Source organism: Bombina bombina, chromosome 11, assembly GCF_027579735.1.
Source record: "Bombina bombina isolate aBomBom1 chromosome 11, aBomBom1.pri, whole genome shotgun sequence".
NCBI classification, from domain to species: Eukaryota; Metazoa; Chordata; class Amphibia; order Anura; family Bombinatoridae; genus Bombina; species Bombina bombina.
In genome coordinates this window covers 1525011-1545858 of record NC_069509.1, presented here as the reverse complement: position 1 = coordinate 1545858, position 20848 = coordinate 1525011, and the positions used below count along the sequence as shown (strand labels likewise).

The following is a 20848-nucleotide window of genomic DNA, read 5'->3' as shown; positions in this document are numbered from 1 at the left end:
TCTATATCTTTTATTTTGTATTCATTAGAATATTCATTACTAAGTGATAGGTAAATGAGTTTTGGTACACATCGTACAATATGATTCTTATGATTGAAGTGGATATTAAGCAATTAGCTAAATTAACACAATCATTATGTTGGAACTGTTCTCCCTTTTTATCTCATTAGATAACACATTACACGAAACATAAATAAATACTTACTTGCCTAAGCTATATAGAAATAGGAATTGTCAAATGCTTAACGGGAAAGTGGGTTGTGTGCACAAAATATTTTCTCTTTCTCTTACTTTATATGAGGGTTTACATGAACTTTAAATAATATAAAGTTACCAAAACAAACCAATTGAGGGGGCGTCCAAATGGTAATATTGAAATAAATATTGAAAAAAATATAACAGATCTCATCTCAATAAGGAATACAAAACAATAAATCTGTTACCAAACAGTTATGCAATAATAGTCCCAAAAGAATCCGTGCTCTGCACTAGTCAAAGGGCCTCAATGGATATCAAGGTATAGGTGGCTGCTCTCCTCTTCACAGACAAATCCAAACTAAACTATGAAGTGAAACACAAAACCGAGAGGCGCCTCATGTGCAGATCAACCAAAAGTGAGCATGAAATGAGGCAGCCAAAATCCAAAAATAGGTACTCACATTTGGCAGTAGCACACCAATGTGCTGGTAGTGACGTGCTGATATCTCAGGGTGTATCAGCTCACCCTAATGTGCTGGTAGTGACATGCTGATATCTCGGGGTGCATCAGCTCACCCCAATGTGCCGGTAGTGACGTGCTGATATCTCAGGGTGTATCAGCTCACCCTAATGTGCTGGTAGTGACATGCTGATATCTCGGGGTGCATCAGCTCACCCCAATGTGCTGGTAGTGACGTGCTGATATCTCAGGGTGTATCAGCTCACCCTAATGTGCCGGTAGTGACGTGCTGATATCTCAGGGTGTATCAGCTCACCCTAATGTGCTGGTAGTGACGTGCTGATATCTCAGGGTTCATCAGCTCACCCTAATGTGCTTGTAGTGACGTGCTGATATCTCAGGGTGTATCAGCTCACCCTTATGTGCTGTAGGTGACGTGCTGATATCTCAGGGATCATCAGCTCACCCTAATGTGCTGGTAGTGACGTGCTGATATCTCAGGGTGTATCAGCTCACCCTAATGTGCTGGTTGTGATGTGCAGATATCTCAGGGTGTATCAGCTCACCCTAATGTGCTGGTAGTGACGTGCTGATATCTCAGGGTGCATTAGCTCACCCCAATGTGCTGGTAGTGATGTGCTGATATCTCAGGGTGTATCAGCTCACCCTAATGTGCTGGTAGTGACATGCTGATATCTCAGGGTGTATCAGCTCACCCTAATGTGCTGGTAGTGACATGCTGATATCTCGGGGTGCATCAGCTCACCCTAATGTGCTGGTAGAGACGTGCTGATATCTCAGGGTGTATCAGCTCACCCTAATGTGCTGGTAGTGACGTGCTGATATCTCAGGGTGTATCAGCTCACCCTAATGTGCTGGTAGAGACATGCTGATATCTCAGGGTGTATCAGCTCACCCTAATGTGCTGGTAGAGACGTGCTGATATCTCAGGGTGTATCAGCTCACCCTAATGTGCTGGTAGAGACGTGCTGATATCTCAGGGTGTATCAGCTCACCCTAATGTGCTGGTAGTGACGTGCTGATATCTCAGGGTGTATCAGCTCACCCTAATGTGCTGGAAGCGACGTGCTGACATCTCAGGGTGTATCAGCTCACCCTAATGTGCTGGTAGAGACGTGCTGATATCTCAGGGTGTATCAGCTCACCCTAATGTGCTGGTAGAGACGTGCTGATATCTCAGGGTGTATCAGCTCACCCTAATGTGCTGGTAGAGACGTGCTGATATCTCAGGGTGTATCAGCTCACCCTAATGTGCTGGTAGAGACGTGCTGATATCTCGGGGTGTATCAGCTCACCCTAATGTGCTGGAAGCGACGTGCTGACATCTCAGGGTGTATCAGCTCACCCTCTCTCCAGGTGTTGCTCAGCCAGTTGAATCACAAGAAAGATCCAAGGATATGAAGCTCAACTCTGTGTAGCATTTAAATGGGAAAAACAAAGGTGCTAGAACTGTGCTTAAGTTTAAAAAATGGTTTATTTAAAAACAACACATTAAAAACAAAAGCAGTGAGTTAAAATAGGGTGTCTAAGTTTTACCCCCTATCTGCAACGCGTTTCTCACAAACTGCAGTTTCATCAGGCATCTAGCACCTTGCATGGTTCAATGCTATTTAAACCTATTGAAAACCAATGAGCCAACAAACTAACAGATCTCTCCGCCCATTATGGGCGTGTATGACACACATGTAAATGGTAATACAATAATCAAATAAAGTTAGTTTGTTCATGTTTTCACACAAAAAAAAAAAATTGTTAGACATAAATGGTGTCATACATATTAATAAAAAGAAAATAAATGCTTGCCTGATAAATTGATTTCTTCCACGATACGACGAGTCCACGGATTTCATCCTTATTTGTGGGATATTATCCTCCTGCTAACAGGAAGTGGTAAAGAGCACCACAGCAGAGCTGTATATATAGCTCCTCCCTTCACCTCCAGTCATTCAACCGAAGGCTATAGGAAGAGAAAGGAAAAGCCAAAAGGTGCAGAGGTGACTGAAGTTGAAAATAATAAAAAATACAAGTCTTAAATTGACAGGGAGGTCCGTGGACTCGTCGTATCGTAGAAGAAATCAATTTATCAGGTAAGCATAAATTTCCTTTTCTTCTACAAGATACGACAAGTCCACGGATTTCATCCTTACTTGTGGAATACAATACCAAAGCAACAGGACACGGATGAAAGGGAGGGACAAGACAGACCTAAATGGAAGGCACCATTGCTTGAAGAACCTTTCTCCCAAAAACAGCCTCAGAAGAAGCAAAAGTATCAAATTTGGAAAATTTGGAAAAAGTATGAAGGGACGACCAAGTCGCAGCCTTACAAATCTGTTCCACAGATGCATCATTTTTAAAAGCCCATGTGGAAGCCACAGCCTTAGTAGAATGAGCCATAATTCTTTCAGGAGGCTGCTGTCCAGCAGTCTCATATGACAGGCGGATGATACTCCTCAGCCAAAAAGAAAGAGGTAGCCGTAGCTTTCTGACCCCTACGCTTTCCAGAATAAACAATGAACAATGAAGATGATTGACAGAAATTCTTGGTTGCCTGTAAGTAAAACTTTAAGGCACGGACCATGTCCAAGTTATGCAACATACGCTCCTTCTTGGAAGAAGGATTAGGACACAATGAAGGAAAAACAATTTCCTGATTAATATTCTTATTTGAAACAACCTTAGGAAGAAATCCAGGTTTGGTACATAAAACCACCTTATCAGAATGAAAAATGAGATAAGGCGAATCACACTAACGCTGAAAGCTCAGAAACTCTTTGAGCAGAAGAAAAAGCAACCAAAAACAGAACTTTCCAAGATAACAATTTGATATCTATGGAATGCAAAGGTTCAAACGGAACCCCTTGAAGAACTAAATTCAAACTCCAGAGAGGAGTAATTGGTCTATACACAGGCCTAATTCTAGATAGAGCCTGACAAAAAGACTGAACGTCTGGCACATTTGCCAAACGTTTGTGAAGCAAAATTGACAATGCAGAAATTTGTCCCTTTAAGGAACTCGCTGATAACCCTATCTCCAATCTTTCTTGGAGAAAGGACAGAATCCTAGGAATCCTAACTTTTCTCCATGAGTAACCCTTGGATTCACACCAATTAAGATATTTACGCCATATCTTATGACAGATTTTCTGATATCAGTATCAAAGTACTGATAACAGAATCAGAGAATCCTCTCTTCGATAATATCAAGCGTTCAATCTCCACGCAGTCAGCTGCAGAGAAGTTAGATTTGGATGTTGGAAAGGATCTCTAATGAGAAGGTCCTGTCTCAAAGGAAGTTTCCACGGTGGTAGCGAAGACATGTCCACTAGATCCGCATACCAAGTCCTGCGTGGCCATGCAGGCGCTATCAGGATCACTGAAGCTCTCTCCTGTTTGATTCGAGCAATCACGCGTGGAAGGAGAGGAAACAGTGGAAACACATAAGCCAGGCTGAATGGCCAAGGCATCTATCAGTTCGGCCTGGGGATCCCTCGACCTGGATCTGTATCTTGGAAGCTTGGCATTCTGTCGAGATGCCATCAGATCCAATTCCGGTTTGCCCCATCGGAGAATCAATGAGGCAAATACCTCCGGGTGGAGTTCCCACTCCCCCGGATGAAAAAAGTCTGTTGACTTAGAAAATACGCTTCCCAGTTCTCTACTCCTGGAATGTGGATTGCTGACAGATGACAAGAGTGGGCTTCCGCCCAACTGATTATCTTGGATACCTCTCTCATCGCTAAGGAACTCCTTGTTCCCCCCTGATGATTGATATAGGCCACAGGCGTGATGTTGTCCGACTGGAATCTGATGAACTCGGCCGAAGACAACTGAGGCCATGGAGGCATATTTATCAAGCTCCAGATGGAGCTTGATGCCCCATGTTTCCGGCGAGCCTGCAGGCTTGCCAGAAACAGCAGTTATGACGCAGCGGTCACAAAGACCGCTGCTCCATACCCTGTCCGCCTGCTCTGAGCAGGCGGACAGACATCGCCGGAAATTAACACGATCGAGTACGATCGAGTTGATTGACACCCCCCTGCTGGCGACTCTGAGTCTTGAGAAAGGCCTAGAGGAGGCAGAAACGCGTTGACCACAGCTGGTAAGCACTATTCTGATTTTATATAAAGTTTTAAGTACCATCTACACTATTGTTGTTTTTATTTGCTTTCAGGTTTAATTTATGATTTAAAAAGAAAAACATTTTTTTTTTGGATTGGAGTTTCTCCCAACCACCAAAGGTTCTCACCATCAGGAACACTAGCCCATTAATTGGGTTTGACCTAAAAGACCACTGACTTTATTCTCACCATCAGGAACCTCAGATGGACTCTCACCACTAGGAAAATAAGGTTTCCTTTTCTTCACATTATTAACTTTTGACTTTTATTTGGATCTTCACATTTAGCCTTTTTTAGGATTTTGCTTTGATCACTGACTTTGTTCTCTTTTTTCATTTTTTGAGCAGCATTTTTTCATTTTTTACTGTGTAATTTTTTCAATTTTTCAGATCTTTTTTTTTTCACTTTTGAATAAGCAAGTTGACACTGTCTGTTTTCTTTATATTTGCAATCACTAAGGATAATTTGTCACTCCCTTTTTATACACATTATCACCACCAACACTGGTACATAATATCTCTTACGGTATCCTCCTCCTAGTAGATATCAGCAATCCATTCATTTGATTCACTGTATTTATTAATCCACACATTGGATTGGATTGATTTCTTTCAGACATTGTTTGGAATTTTAACTTTCTCATATTTTTATTGGGGCTACCATTATTATTGCCTCTCATCATGTATCATTTTATATTCAGTGTTTTTATATAGATATATTCAATATTTAATTTGTACAAGAGTGGATCCACATCTTATTGTTTTTATTGTCATTTATTACCACTGTACCCACCGTGGCATGTTTTATTCTTGTGTAAAGTACTAGATTTACAATTAAAATATTTCTACATACACACTCTACACATTGTACAACACCTAGCCCATTTGAGGCGCTCTGAACACATTTATTTTCTTAGTACATTTTCCAAGCTAGCTAGTTAGCCTACTGTTCAGAGCTATAGGTGCTCGTCTTTGGTGCTACACCCCATCAAAATCCATATTATCTCCAGACTGACTTAGATTGGTTAAAATCCCCTTCCTGCTTTGTAGAAGAAGAGGAAACTGAGGGTCCTCCTTTAAAGTTCCGAAAAGAATGAAAATTATTTTGTTTACCCCTCATCTTAACAGACTTATCCTGAGGTAGGGCATGACCTTTACCTCCTGTAATGTCAGAAATGATTTCCTTCAATTCAGGCCCAAAAAGGGTCTTACCTTTAAAAGGAATAGCTAAAAGCTTAGTTTTTGATGAAACATCAGCAGACCAAGATTTGAGCCACAACGCTCTACGTGCTAAAATAGCAAATCCTGCATTCTTTGCCGCTAATTTAGCAATTTGAAAAGCGGCATCAGTAATAAAAGAATTAGCTAGCTTGAGAGCCTTAATTCTATCTAAGATGTCATCTAATGGAGTATCAACCTTAAGAGACTCTTCTAGAGCCTCAAACCAAAAAGCTGCTGCAGGAGTTACTGGAACAATGCAAGCCGTAGGTTGTAAAAGAAACCCCTGATTAATAAATAATTTCTTTAGTAGACCCTTTAATTTCTTATCCATAGGGTCTTTGAAAGCACAACTGTCCTCAATGGGTATAATTCTACGCTTAGCTAGGGTAGATATAGCTCCCTCCACCTTAGGGAGGGTTTGCCATGAGTCCCGAATGGTATCTGAAATGGGAAACATTTTCTTAAAATTAGGAGGGGGAGAAAACGGTATACCTGGTCTATCCCATTCCTTTCTTATAATTTCCGAAATTCTCCTAGGAACCTGAAAAACATCAGTGTAAGTAGGAACTTCTAGATACTTATCCATCTTACACAATTTCTCTGGTGGAATTACAATAGGGTCACAATCATCCAGAGTCGCTAAAACCTCCCTGAGTAATAGGCGGAGATGTTCAAGCTTAAATTTAAAGGACATAGGCTCCGAATCTGTCTGAGGTAAAACATTCCCTGAGTCTGAAATTTCTCCCTCAGACAGCAATTCCCTGACCCCCAACTCAGAGCACTGTGAGGGAACATCGGAAATAGCTAATAAAGCATCAGAGGATTCAGTATTTACATTAATACCTGACCTACTGCGTTTACCCTGCAACACTGGTAATTTAGACGATACCTCTGTAAGGGTAGTTGACATAACTGCAGCCATCTCCTGCAGAGTAAAAGAATTAGACACACTAGAGGTACTTGGCGTCACTTGTGTGGGCGTTAACGGTTGTGACACTTGGGGAGAATTAGATGGCACATCCTGATTCTCTTCAGACTGAGAATCATCCTTAGACACACTTTCACTACCGAAAATATGTTCTTTACAGTGTAAGGCCCTTTCAGTACAAGAAGGACACAATGTAAGAGGGGGTTCCACAATGGCTTCTAAACACATAGAACAGACTTTCCTCAATGTCAGATATGTTGAACAGGCTAGCAATAACCACAAAAGTCGTTAAACACTTTATTATTGATGAAAAACAATTTCAGAAAAAAAAAAGAAAAAAAAAAAAAAAAAAGAGTACTGCGCATATAAATAAAAAAGCGCACACTCCCCCCCCCCCCCCAAATCTGCTTAAATATGTTAACAAACATTCAATTTAAATTACATATATCCTATATTGCAATAGGATATTGCACCACAAACAAAGGGCAAAATAAACCTCCTAAACGAGTAAATTAACACAAAACCGTTAAGGAAAAAACTTAGACAAACCCTTGCAGCTCTGCTGTGGCGCCTACCTGCCCCCAGGGATCTGACAAACGATTCAATAGCACTCCAGTAGACAATCACTCAGTCTGGGCTCATCCGGAGCTGAAACCTGCTGCCTTCTAGACAAAATGAACTGCGCATTAGAGGCGCGAAAATTAGGCCCCACCCATCATGGACAATACACTCTCAGCCTAAACAGCCGCATGTAAAGTGGTTTAGAAACAGCCATGTGGATTAGCATTCATAATATGTATGATAATAGTCATGTGAACCCCCAGCACAACGTACAACAACCAGCCATATAACCTTTTATTGCAATAAAAACCGTTAGGCTGCCCCAGTGTCTTAACCATGCTGCCATAATTTCTTTGCTGCATTTAGCCCTAACAAAAGAAAAATACACAGGATTTCAGTAATACCCTTTCTATGTCTTATAGGATTACTGCTTACCCCTTCCCTATTTGGGAACTATGTCAGCCAGTTCTGATATATCACAGTCTCTTCAGAAATAAATGACTGAACATACCTCAATGCTGCTTGTAGCATCAAAAAACGTTCCCCACCTGAAGATTTGTCTAGTACTCCCCAGCAACTCTGTGGGAACCAACATGGATCTTAGTGACATCTGCTAAAATCATCAACCTCAGGACAGAAATCTTCTTTCATATCACCCTGAGGAAAATAGTATGCACCGGTACCATTTAAAATAAAAAAACTTCTTGATTGAAGAAACTAAAAACTATCATTTTAGCACCTTTTTCACTTTACCTCTTCCTATTACTAGCATAGGCAAAGAGAATGACTGGAGGTGGAGGGGAAGGGAGGAGCTATATATACAGCTCTGCTGTGGTGCTCTTTGCCACTTCCTGTTAGCAGGAGGATAATATCCCACAAGTAAGGATGAAATCCGTGGACTCGTCGTATCTTGTAGAAGAAATATATATACAAACATGACTCCCTTTGTATCTTCAATACATATCAGTTAATGATTAAATACAGTGTTTATTTCCTAGATCGATCTTAAACAGGCTGCCTGTTATTATGTTGCTTGTGCAAAAAGTTATAGAACAAAAGAGTGGATAATTCAAATAGTGTAAAATCTTCAAACTTTATTCGGTCAATGGTTAAAACCAAATAGAGGGGGTTCTAGGACTACACACCAGTATGTATGATGTGCTTGATGGTTTTGGATGCACCCCCTCTATTTGGTTTTAACCATTGACCAAATAAAATTTGAAGATTTTACACTATTTGAATCATCCACTCTTTTGCTCGATAACTTTATGTCAACACCAGCTTGGATGTATTCATTGGCTGAATGCTGGAGGCTTGAGCCGGTGTATGTAACTAGCATAGGTGGAAGAAGGATCACGTGCTGGTGACGTCACAGTGGATGTCGGAGATGCACAGAAAGACGCCGAACTACCCAAGAGCAATTGACTGACCGACTGAGGTTTCTGCGGAGAGAGCATTAGAGGAAAGTTCCTGCTTTCATCGGCTAAGTGGCTCAAGGTATGGGGGTTCTAAGGCGGTTCACATAAGCAAATGATTGCACAGTGTTTATACATATATGCTTTTCAAACTTTAAGCACTGGACTCTGTGCATAATATACACTGCTCCACAATTGTTCAATGAGGAGAAGAGCCTTGCACGTTACTATATACACCGTAAATCTATTTATCATTAACATTTTTTGGATTGCTGAGTCTTTTCTACAAATTTGCTTGTGCAAAAAAAAAAACATCATTTATGTAAGAACTTACCTGATGAATTCATTTCTTTCATATTGGCAAGAGTCCATGAGCTAGTGACATATGGGATATACAATCATACCAAGAGGGGCAAAGTTTCCCAAACCTCAAAATGCCTATAAATATACCCCTCACCACACCCACAATTCAGTTTAACGAACAGCCAAGAAGTGGGGTGATAAAAAAAGGAGTAAAAAGCATCAAAAAAAGGAATTGAAGGGGGCGTGTCTGGGCAGCGGCCATGGATGGTCGCAATATCTGAAGCAACTGCAGTGATACCAGTTAATCCGCCAATTACTACTACCACACTGGACTTTTGCCGACTAAGCTTTGAGATATTTATTATCTCCTAAACTGTGAACCTTACAGTCCTATCGCCCTGGTGTATTGATGAACGCAGAGCCCAGATATGGACTTTTGGGGCCTTTGGTGGCGGCCTAACATGAGGTCTCAGAACCCCCCCAGCAAATTGGCTGGGTATAACAGTCACTGACGACTGTTCACCTTTTTACTGTACAGCTGGATTGATCAATGACATTTTATACAGTGCTATTGCAACTATAGGATGGAGCACTCTAATCATTGCTAGAGATACTGGACTATACATTATGCAGTCACTTTGCGTGGCTTGAGGAGAGTATAGTGGCGGCATGGAAAGGAAACTATAATATGAAGACGCCGAGCAACATAATGGCAGTTGCTGATAGTGATCTGACCTTGCGGCTAGATGGTAGCTCTGCAGAGTTGACGACCGAGGAGGTGATTGTGGCACCAGAGGGGAGAGCTGTGATATGGCCCAGCTGCACGCCCATTACACTGCTGCTTGCAGAATACACATGTCCTCAATTGCTGCACTCACCGTTAGCTACATCGGAGATGGACGCTGGCAGTTTGCAAGCGGTACACCATGGTTCCAATGGGCCCCTCTGTGTCATGGAAGCTACACTACACCCCCGGAGGCGCAGTCAGTGTGAACTGGCTGTGCTACTACCGGACATGCTGCGGGCCACGATGGAACGGTCATTCTTTGAACTGCAGTCTACATATAGCAATCTGGGGTGATTGTTTTGTACTGTGTATGCACGTTCTGTTTCCTGCTGTGGCTTTGACACGGCTATCCTTGCCTGGAATACTGCAGGCAGAAGTAGCCTACAAATCAGACTAGATATTGGATAGTAACCCAGAGGAATAACCTGGTGTCTCACATTCATGGCACGCACATGTTTCACTAGCTATGGTGTGAGCGACTTTTCTGCTTTAAATAATATCCCATTTCATTTTGGAGAGAACGTTATTATTTAGTTATATCTCACTGTTTTATATGACGGTTTCTAGACTGGAGAAGCTGAGCAGTTATATGATTGCCTCATAAGTTGTATAGGTTGCATGCTTTTTGTTTGTTTTCCTAACCTGTTTGCTAGCAGCTTAGCCCACGGTAGGAACTAATTAGTACTAATTAATGGGACTTCAAATGTTTAATATATCGAATTGTATATTTCCATGTTCCTTATTGGTATTCATCTAGGTAGCTTAAAGATTTTCCCATGGGGGTAGAATTCTAGAGTGGTAAAGCCCCACTTACATGACATAGTTTTCCACATACTTATATAGTTCACAGTGTGGTCAGCGGCCGAGACAGCACGGTGCTTTAGTTAGGGTAGGAATTACACTCTCAAAGCTACTCTTCACTATATAATTGTCTAACATTAATGGCTTTGTTGCATGTCGATTCTAAGTAGGCTTACTGGTTGGGGGCTGACACTCCACTGTTCAATGATTCTTTGGAAGAACCTTACTAATTAAATATCTCCCTTCATCATAATGTGACCCCTACATGTACCCCACTCACGTCACAAATAGTAGACATATAACCGACTTGGTCTGATGCTATAGAGCACTAATGTATTTATGCTGGTGAGTCCTAATATAGTTTAAATTATTCACTTTATTTTCCATTATATATATTTTACATTGTGAAATATGCTAAGCCTGATCTCTCAAAAATCTGGCTAAAGCTAGTCAGAGAGCCTGAATAGTTCAAAGTTTGCTCCTACCATCGTGTATATTAAAACACAGTTATGAGAGCCTGTTCTATATTACACAAAATAAGAAACTACAGATTCATAATCTGAGATCCAAAAGTGGTCTCTTACTGATTATAGTTGCCTTCTATATTGTTACATTATCTTTTATGATAATCTGAGATCCAAAAGTGGCCTTAAAGGGTTTATTTTTAGATGGCAGATAGTCTGGTGGGTATGAATTGTGCATATTAAGTTTGCATATGTTTTATGCTCATGTTCTGAGATAATTAAATTCATAAAAAAAAAAGGAATTGAAAATAATTGAGCTTTATACAAAAAATCATAACCACCATAAAAAGGGTGGGTCTCATGGACTCTGCCAATATGAAAGAAATTAATTTATCAGGTAAGTTCTTACATAAATTATGTTCTCTTTCATGTAAATGGCAAGAGTCCATGAGCTAGTGACGTATGGGATAGTAATACCAAGATGTGGAACTCCACAGAAGAGTCACTAGAGAGGGAGGGATAAAATAATAACAGCCATTTTCAGCTGAAAAAAATAATAAATAACCCAAAATATAAGTTTATTCTCATAAATGAAAAGAAAAAACTTAAACATAAGCAGAGGAATCAAACCGAAACAGCTGCCTGAAAAACGTTTCTACCAAAAATTGCTTCCGAAGAAGAAAATACATAAAAATGGTAGAATTTAGTAAATGTATGCAAAGAAGACCAAGTTGCTGCTTTGCAAATCTGATCAACTGAAGCTTCATTCTTAAAAGCCCACAAAGTGGAGACTGATTTACTAGAATGAGCTGTAATTCTGAGGTGGGGCCTGACCCGACTCCAAATAAGCCTGATGAATCAAAAGCTTTAGCCAAAATGCCAAGGAAATGGCAGAATCCTTCTGACCTTTCCTAGAACCAGAAAAGACAACAAATAGACTAGAAGTCTTCCTGAAATCTTTAGTAGCTTCAACATAATATTTCAAAACTCTTACCACATCCAAAGAATGTAAGAATCTTACCAAAGAATTCTTAGGATTAGGACACAAAGAGGGGACAACAATTTCCCTATTAATGTTGATAGAATTCACAACTTTAGGTAAAAATTTAAATGAAGTCCGCAAAACTGCCTTATCCTGATGAAAAATCAGAAAAGGAGACTCACAAGAAAGAGCAGATAATTCGGAAACTCTTCTAGCAGAAGAGATGGCCAAAAGGAACAACACTTTCCAAGAAAGTAATTTAATGTCCAAAGAATGCATAGGCTCAAACAGGAGCCTGCAAAGCCTTCAAAACCAAATTAAGACTCCAAGGAGGAGAGATTGATTTAATGACAGGCTTGATACGGACCAAAGCCTGTACAAAACAATGAATATCAGTAAGTTTAGCAATCTTTCTGTGAAATTAAACAGAAAAGGAAATGTATTCTTACCTGATAAATTTGTTTCTTTTACGATACGATGAGTCCACGGATTTCATCCTTACTTGTGAGATATTGCCTCCTGGTCAGCAGGAGGAGGCAAAGAGCACCACAGCAGAGCTGTATAAATAGCTCCTCCCTTCCCTCCCACTCCAGTCATTCGACCGAAGTTAGGAAGAGAAAGGAAAAGCCAAGGTGACTGAAGTTTAACAAAATTAAAGACCTGTCTTAGAAAAACAGGGTGGGCCGTGAACTTATCGTATCGTAAAAGAAACAAATTTATCAGGGAAGAATACATTTCCTTTTCTTTTACAAGATATGATGAGTCCACGGATTTCATCCTTACTTGTGGGATACAATACCAAAGCTATAGTACACGGATGAAACAGGAGGAACAAGACAGGGAACCTAAACGAAAGGCACCACAGCTTGAAGAACTTTACTCCCAAAAAAAAAAAAACAGCCTCAAACGAGGCAAAAGTATAAAATTTGTAAAAGTTGGAAAAAGTGTGAAGAGACGACCAAGTTGCAGCTTTGCAAATCTGTTCAACAAAAGCATCATTTTTGAATGGCCATGAGGAAGCCACAGCCCCAGGGAAATGAACCGTAAGTCGTGCAGGAGGCTGCCGTCCAGCAGACTCATATGCAAAACTGATGATACTCTTCAGCCAAAAAGAAAGAGGGGTAGCCGCAGTTTCCTGACCCCTACGTTTCCCTAAAAAAACGACAAACAAGGAAGACGATTGACGAAAATCCTTAGTCGCCTGTAAGTAGAACTTCAAGGCACACACCACGTCCAAATTATGTAACAGACGCTCCTTCTTAGAAGAAGGATTAGAACACAAGGAAGGAACAACAATTTCATGATTAAAATTTTTATTTGCAACAACCTTAGGAAGAAAACCAGGTTTGGAATGTAACACCACCTTATCGGAAAGAAAAATAAGATAAGGGGAAGCACATTGTAATGCCGAAAGCTCAGAAACTCTGCGAGGAGCAAAAGAAATAGAACCAAAAATAAAACTTTCCAAGATAATAACTTAATATCTATGGAATGCATAGGTTCAAACGGAACCCCTTGAAGAACTAAATTCAAACTCCAAGGAGAAGCAATAGGACGAAACACAGGCCTGATTCAAGTCAGATCCTGACAAAAAGATTGAACATCTGGAACATCTGCCAGACGCTTGAGTAAGAAAATAGACAAAGTAGAAAACTGTCCCATTAGGAAACTAGCGGATAACCCCTTCTCCAATTCCTCTTGGAGAAGAACAAAATTCTGGGAATCCATACCCTACTCCATGAGTAACCCTTGGATTGACACCAATAATTTTTCAGTAACAGGATCACACGCCGGAATAAAGGAATCTATGACTGAAGCAAAGAAACCTCGCTTGCAGAGATCAAACGTCCAATCCCCAAGCAATCAGCTTCAGAGAAACTATAATAGAGTGAAGAAGGAACCCTGAAGAAGAGATACTTCCTCACCGGAAAATTCCAAGGTTACAGAAACGACATGGTCAACAGATTAGCATACAAAATCCTGCAAGACCACGCAAAAGCAAAGAGAAGCACCAATGCCGTCTCCTATTTGAAAAGAACAAACCCCCGGCAAAAAAACGCAAACGGAGGAAAAGGAGAACCTAGGCTGAAAGCCGAAAACTAGGCATCCTGACAAGATGCCATGATATTCAACTCCAACCGACCCCATTTGAGAAACAGGAAGGAGATACTACCGGATGGAGATCCTACTCTCCCGGATGAAAACGACTGTCTACTCAGAAAATCCGCTTCCCAAGTGTCCACCCCTGGGATATGGATCGCTGACAGAGAGCAAGAATGAAACTGGGCCGAAGTCAACTGAGGCCAAAACAGAAGAGACTCAAAGCTCTCTCTCAGTTGTAGGAAATCGCCGAACAGACTCCGCTGGAGTCCTCACTCTGCTAAATCATGTACCCTAGGTAAGGTGCGCCAGAGACAACCACCATAGAAAAACATAATTTATGTAAGAATTTACCTGATAAATTCATTTCTTTCATATTGGCAAGAGTCCATGAGCTAGTGACGTATGGGATATACATTCCTACCAGGAGGGGCAAAGTTTCCCAAACCTCAAAATGCCTATAAATACACCCCTCACCACACCCACAATTCAGTTTAACGTATAGCCAAGAAGTGGGGTGATAAGAAAGGAGCGAAAGCATCAAATAAGGAATTGGAATAATTGTGCTTTATACAAAAAAATCATAACCACCACAAAAAGGGTGGGCCTCATGGACTCTTGCCAATATGAAAGAAATGAATTTATCAGGTAAGTTCTTACATAAATTATGTTTTCTTTCATGTAATTGGCAAGATTCCATGAGCTAGTGACGTGACTTAATAACAAGTTTAATACGAGCCAAAGCTTGTACAAAACAATGAATATCAGGAAGACTAGCAATCTTTCTGTGAAAAAAAAAAAAACAGAAAGAGCAGAGATTTGTCCCTTCAAGGAACTTGCAGACAAACCTTATCCAAACCATCCTGAAGAAACTGTAAAATTCTAAGAATTCTAAAAGAATGCCAAGAAAAAAGATGAGAAAAACACCAAGAAATGAAAATCTTCCAGACTCGATAATATATCTTCCTAGATACAGTTTTACGAGCCTGTAACATAGTATTAATCACAGAGTCAGAGAAACCTCTATGATCGAGAATCAAGCGTTCAATCTCCATACCTTTAAATTGAAGGATTTGAGAACCTGATGGAAAAAAGGACCTTGTGATAGAAGATCTGGTCTTAACGGAAGAGTCCACGGTTGGCAAGTGGCCATCCGGACAAGATCCGCATACCAAAACCTGTGAGGCCATGCTGGAGCCACCAGCAGAATAAACAAACGTTCCTTAGAATCTTGGAAAAATAACTATAGGTGGAAAGATATAAGCAGGATGATACTTCCAAGGAAGTGACAATGCATCCACTACTTCCGCCTGAGGATCCCTGGATCTGGACAGATACCTGGGAAGCTTCTTGCTTAGATGAGAAGCCATCAGATCTATTTCTGGAAGTCCCCATATTTGAACAATCTGAAGAAATACCTCTGGGTGAAGAAACCATTCGCCCAGATGTAGTGTTTGGCGACTGAGATAATCCGCTTCCCAATTGTCTATACCTGGGATATGAACCGCAGAAATTAGACAGGAGCTGGATTCCGCCCATACAAGTATTCGAGAGACTTCTTCATAGCCAGAGGACTGTGAGTTCCTCCTTGATGATTGACATATGCCACAGTTGTGACATCGTCCGTCTAGAAACAAATGAACGACTCTCTCTTTAGAAGAGGCCACGACTGAAGAGCTCTGAAAATTGCACGGAGTTCCAAAAATGTTGATTGGTAAACTGATTTGTGGGTGTGGTGAGGGGTGTATTTATAGGCATTTTGAGGTTTGGGAAACTTTGCCCCTCCTGGTAGGAATGTATATCTCATACGTCACTAGCTCATGGACTCTTGCTAATTACATGAAAGAAAAGGCTCCCTTCCCCCCAGTAACAGTTGAAATTATTGAATCCAACTGAGAACCAAATAATTTATTACCTTGGAAAGAAAGAGAAAGCAACGTTGACTTAGAAGTCATATCTGCATTCCAAGACTTAAGCCATAAAGCTCTTCTAGCTAAAATAGCTAGAGACATATACCCGACATCAATTCTAATGATATCAAAAATGGCATCACAAACAAAGTTATTAGCATGTTGAAGAAGTTTAACAATGCTATAAGCATTATGGTCTGACACTTGTTGCGCTAAAGCCTCCAACCAGAAGGTGGAAGCTGCAGTAACATCAGCCAAAGAAATAGCAGGTCTAAGAAGATTACCTGAACATAAATAAGCCTTCCTTAGAAAGGATTCAAGATTCCTATCTAAAGGATCCTTAAAAGAAGTACTATCTGCCATAGGAATAGTAGTACGTTTAGCAAGAGTAGAGATAGCCCCATCAACTTTGGGGATTTTTTCCCAAAACTCTAATCTATCAGATGGCAAAGGGTACAATTTCTTAAACCTTGGAGAAGGAGTAAATGAAGTACCCAGACTATCCCATTCCCTAGAAATTACTTCTGAAATAGCATCAGGAACTGGAAAAAACTTCTGGAATAATGCGGTTTAAAAACTGAATTTAAACGCTTATTAGTTTTAATATCAAGAGGACTAGACTCCTCCATATCTAATGTAATCAACACTTCTTTATGTAAAGAACGAATAAACTCCATCTTAAACAAATATGAAGATTAATCAGTGTCAATATCTGAGGCAGAATCTTCTGAACCAGATAGATCCTCATCAGAAATAGATAAGTCAGAATGATGGCGGTCATTTAAAAATTCATCTGAAATATGAGAAGTTTTAAAAGACCTCTTACGTTTACTAGAAGGAGGAATAACAGACAGAGCCTTCCGAATTGAATTAGAAACAAATTCTCTTACATCAACAGGAACATCCTGAACATTAGATGTTGAAGGAACAACAACAGGTAATGGATTATTACTAATGGAAATATTATCTGCGTTTGATAGTTTATCATGACAACTAACACAAACTACAGCCGGAGGAACAGTTACCAAAAGTTTACAACAAATGCACTTAGCTTTGGTAGAACCGACATCAGGCAGCGTCTTTCCAGAAGTAGATTCTGATCCAGGGTCAGGTAGTGACATCTTGCAATATGTAATAGAAAAAAACAACATATAAAGCAAAATTATCAAATTCCTTAAATGACAGTTTCAGGAATGGGAAAAAATGCAAAACAAAACAAGCCTCTAGAAACCAGAAGCAACTAAAAAGTGAGACTGAAATAATGTGAAAAAAACTGGCACCAAGTATGACGCCCACATTTTGGCGCCAAGTATAACGCCCACATTTTCTGGCGCAGAGAATGACGCCCATATTTTTTGGCGCCAAAAACATCCGCAACACACATACGTCAAAAATGACGCAACCACGTGAAAACTTCAGGCGTCAACTATGACGCCGAAAATAACGAAATTTTTGCGCCAAAGTCTCGCGCCAAAAATGACGCAATAAATTGAAGTATTTTCTGCACCCGCGAGCCTAACAGCCCGCAATTTAGAAAAAAAGTAAATTGAAAATTTTTAAGGTAAGAAAAATATAAATTCATATGCATTTTCCCAAAAAATTAAACTGACAGTCTGAAAGAAGGAATACTGATTATCCTGAATCATGGCCAATATAAGTTTAACACATATATTTAGAACTTTACATATAAAAGTGCCCAACCATAGCTTAGAGTGTCATGAATAAAATAAGACTTACTTACCCTAAGACACTCATCAACATATCGTAGATAGAGAACCAGTACTGAAACGAGAATCAGTAGAGGTAATGGTATATAAGAGTATATCGTCGATCTGAAAAGGGAGGTAGGAGAAGAAATCTCTACGACCGATAACAGAGAACCTATGAAATAGATCCCCTAAAGGAAGACCATGGTATTCAAATAGGCAATACTCTCTTCACATCCCTCTGACATTCACTGCACTCTGAGAGGAAAACCGGGCTTCAGCCTGCTGCGAAGCGCATATCAACGTAGAATCTAGCACAAACTTACTTCACCAGCTCCATGGGAGGCAAAGTTTGTAAAACTGAATTGTGGGTGTGGTGAGGGGTGTATTTATAGGCATTTTGAGGTTTGGGAAACTTTGCCCCTCCTGGTAGGAATGTATATCCCATACGTCACTAGCTCATGGACTCTTGCCAATTACATGAAAGAAAGAGTCCCTTATCTTCTGCTTCAGAGATAAATAAGGAGATAAGTTTGCAAAGTCTCCGTTCCATCGCCTGAGTATGCTCAGCCACATAGGTGTGTGAGGTGGAACGAACCAACACAAATTCAAGCGTCACAAGGCGCTGCTCATTTCACCAACCCCTGAAGGATGAAAGGTTGAATGGACCTCACCAGGGATTGAATCCTGCAACCCTCGGGTTTTCACAGAGCTCAGCCACAGTGCCTTAGTATGCTGATCAATCTGTCCAGCTAACGTCAAGTCCGTTACCATCAGCCCGAATACCACTATGTACTGAGCCACTGAAGGCCGAGAAGTGGGCTGAAGGCCCAGACTAGTAATGATAGACCTTTATTTCCTGACCTCAGTCAAAAAAATCCGAATTGATGTGGAACCTGTCATGAGTCCCAAAAAGCTACCCTTGTGCTTGAGACAAAGGAACACCTTCCATAGACACCATCCACCCGTGAGCTCACGGTGAAAATAATACCATGTCCATGGAAATCTTGCTTGCTGTAAGAATGACGCCTGGACTAGGATATTAGCCAGAGATGGCACCATTGCATCCCGTAAGAACTCAGAACTGTGGCAAGAACGAAAGAAAAGACCACTTACGAGAAGTGTGTATCTATAACGCAAACCCTAGAACCCGAGACGAATCTCGTGAACGGCACAGGAAAGTACTCAACCCTCAATCCACCTTTGACATAAATTGACCCTCTAGAATCAAGGGAAAAATGGAGCAAATCAAAAATTTCCTTGAAGGACAGTCCCCTTCTCAAAAAATGGACTGAAGACACCCTCCATCGGGAACCACAACCCGATCGGTAACTCCAGATCCTCTATCAATATTAGAACTGGAACAATCACTCCCAGGTCTGAGAGGTCTCCTACGCAGCGTAAGGACTTCTCTCCCGTTGTCTGATCCTTAGACAATCTAGAAAGCAGAAACTGCCTCTGAGAGGAAAACATCCAAGCTCGAACCAAACTAGAGCGAAAACGGAAAGCCGGCCCCTACAAGATCCAATCCCAGACCGGAGCATGTTCCCCATGCCGACTTTGATTCAACAGTAGGCTATGCGTTCACCAAAATCTTAGTCATAGAACACCTAGCCAAAAAAAACAAGGCTCTAACCATTCAAAGAAAAGGAAGTCTTGATAAAGGCGCATATCCAGCGCTGAAACGCGTAGATTTTGACAATCCAGTGTGACCGAATTTGGCTCCAGCAAGCAAAACAGACAGAATCGCTATCGCACCACTCCCCCCAACGACCCGGCTATCCGATTGGACCTCCGAGGACCACGTGACTACTCAACGTAGACGTCAGGGTAGGAAGGACTGACCGGGCAATTTGAAGGTGAGACGCTCACATACTACCACAGCTACACGGCAAAACGCCGAACTGAGACATATCCCGAGTTAATTGCAATCCTTCCCATAACCCACGCTAGTACAAGAGGAGGTAAGGGATATCGGTAGTCCGGTAGGGGTGAGCACCATAAGAATTCCATATTACTGCTTTTTAATAACGGGACATTACAAGCTACACAAGCTATCCTAACAGGAAACAGCTCTTTGGAGCTTTTTGGATCTTTTACAAATAGTTGTGGCCACAACTTTTAACCTATAACTTTTATATTTTACGCTGAACTATAATCATCGTATCTTTTTAAGGACAAATTTTGTCTTTAAGTGTCTATTGACCAATGTCAGTAATTTTGTCTATGCTGATAAATCAGTTTCACCGACACCATTTTTTCACAATTCAGTGAACCAGTTGATATGACCATTTTATTTGTTATTATTTGTTTTTATTTACTTGTATAAACTGATTAATAAGTCAATTGTACATTTGTTTTGTTTTAATTAAGAAGCACATATTGTTGGTTTTATTAACAAGCACATATCGTTACTTTCACTGTATTTATTGCACATATTGCACTTCAAGCATTGTTTCTTGCAACATATTGCAACATATTGTAGCACTATTTATAGCAATCATTGCACACACACATATACCTTATATAAGGATTCACATCTAACATTCTCCCACCTTATAATCATAAGCGACCACGGGTAGAGTATATAAATTAATAGAAATATCTCAATTGTATGCTATCACTATATTATATGTTCCTACACTAGGTAGTCTAAATATATATTAGTCATACATAATAGATAAGTCCCACTCACAGCTCTGTAGTTGAGCGCACCCCTCCCCCCACTTGTTCTAACCATAAGGTACCAAGAGCTGGAACAGAGCCACCTACAATCCCAATTTGATAACTGGAAGGGAAGAAAATTAAATAAAAGAATTAGCCAATATGCCGTCACAGTGACGGTAGCAAAGTACACCGATGGTCGTCATT

At 40.6% G+C, this 20848-nt stretch overlaps 1 protein-coding gene across 1 annotated transcript in view; it reads right to left on the bottom strand.

The window, feature by feature from the left end:
- The window catches only part of STK36 (serine/threonine kinase 36), a 707870-nt gene that overhangs the window by 633640 nt on the left and 53382 nt on the right, over positions 1-20848 (bottom strand). The gene's annotated exons all lie outside the window — the stretch shown is intronic.